The 1,912-nt window shown below is 48.8% G+C and overlaps 1 protein-coding gene across 2 annotated transcripts in view; it reads left to right on the top strand.

Moving 5' to 3' along the window:
- LOC109307593 (serine/threonine-protein kinase TNNI3K) overlaps nucleotides 1-1,912 on the top strand; it is a 207,412-nt gene that overhangs the window by 40,647 nt on the left and 164,853 nt on the right. The gene's annotated exons all lie outside the window — the stretch shown is intronic.

Genomic DNA, 1,912 nt, shown 5'->3' on the forward strand with positions numbered 1-1,912 from the left:
TCACAAGCTGGCAGAGGGTAGATTTAGGTTAGATATCAGGAGGCGCTACTTCACAGTCAGGGCGGCTAGGGTCTGGAACCAGCTTCCAAGAGAAGCGATGCAGGCTCCTACCCTGGGGGTGTTTAAGAGGAGGTTAGATGAACATCTTGCTGGGGTCGTTTGACCCCAGTATTCTTTCCTGCCATGGCAGGGGGTCGGACTACATGATCTGCTCAGGTCCCTTCTGACCCTACAAACTATGAAACTATGAAACTATGTTTTGCTGTATTTATTTGGTAAGAGCAGTAGAGTCATCGCATAGTATCCCTATATAAAAATATCTACATTATAGATTAATATGAAGATGAGTAATCCATACTATTTTTTCCACAAACACAACATTTTGAGGTGTAATTGAAATCATGGTGACATATTTGGTGATTTAAAAAAAATCAAAATAATCTATTCTGACCAAAAATATAACCTGATCAGATTCTTGCAAATAATAACCTGGGAGACACATAATCACTATGTAAAAGTTAATCAGGGCCATCCATAGAAACCCATACTTTTGGTGACATTTTCAACTGTGATCCACACTGCTGGCATCTTGCCCACATGGTGAGTCATCAGCACATTCACACACTTCACACTTGTCCCACAATATTCAACAGAGGTCAACTCTGTACTGAGAATCCAGTGGAATTTTACCATAGGATTTTGATTCTGCCAGATATGAAAGTGTGCATTTAAATGCTCCCCTGAATCTGAGCCCAGATACACAATCAGTAAGGAGGTGATCCTGAACCATTTAAATCAATGGATTTTTTAAAATTAACCTCAGTTGATGGAGAAATGAGATATAACAAAATACCAGGATTACCCTAGGTCAGCAGTTACCAGACTGTGGTAGGTGTACTACCAGTGGCACGCAGGCAACCTGGGAATGGTACACAGAAATCCAGGGGAGGAGTCGCACACACCCAAAGCCCAGCAGCAGCTTGCTGCATGTAGCCTGCTGCACATGGCCAGGAACACAGCACTACATGCAGAGCAGCACCCAGGAAGTAAGTGTGTTGGGGGAAGGAGGGGGCAGGTCGAGGCCCCCACAGTGAGAGAGGGAGTGGGGCAGAGGCAGAGGCTGGGGTGAATGGGGCCGTGGGATGGGTGGTGGGATGGTCAGAGCCTGGGTGGTTCATTCAGGGGCATGAAGGAGGGGACTCCTGATCATCATGCAAACCCAGGTAGATGCATGTGGGGCATGTGCCCCCTGGATCTGTGCACAGAATGGAGGCAGGCTGCTGTCTGCATGCTGGGCTCTGCACTGCACTGCACTGCTGCTGCCACCTCAAGAGTTTTGCACTTAGCCCAGCAAGCAGCATGCCCTCCATGGTTCCACCAGGGTGTGTGCAATGGTAGGGAGACACGCCTCCCTCAGCACCCCGGTCTCCATCCCACAACCTGACCCAGCCCCAGGGTCCCATTCCCTTTACCCCTGCCCCACTTCCTTCCTCACTGTGGGAGCCTTGATCTGCTCCTCTCCTCACACCTCTCCCCCTCCACAGATTTACTTGCTGAGCACTGTGCATGTCTGTCTGCATGTGTCTGTCCCTCCCAAGCCACAGCCCCCCCAGCCCTGCTGCTGCCCCTCACTCCTGACTTACAGTATCCAGCATCCTGCCAGGGAGTGCAGGGACCCTCACCCCTCCTCCGGCTCCAAACCCCACACACATCTCCACAACACCCCCCTTCACAAATTCCCCCATACATAAACCCCACTCCCACCCACAACCATAAAACCCCCACCCCATCCATACCTACATAATTTTGAGTTTTTCTGCACATAATTTTGATATTTTAGCTGTGCAATTAAAATCGCAATTGTGACTAATTTTTTAATCATGCAACTAATGATCACCTCTTGGCCAAACTG

This window comes from Crocodylus porosus, unplaced genomic scaffold (genome assembly GCF_001723895.1).
Source record: "Crocodylus porosus isolate Cpor-Errol unplaced genomic scaffold, CroPor_comp1, whole genome shotgun sequence".
NCBI classification, from domain to species: Eukaryota; Metazoa; Chordata; order Crocodylia; family Crocodylidae; genus Crocodylus; species Crocodylus porosus.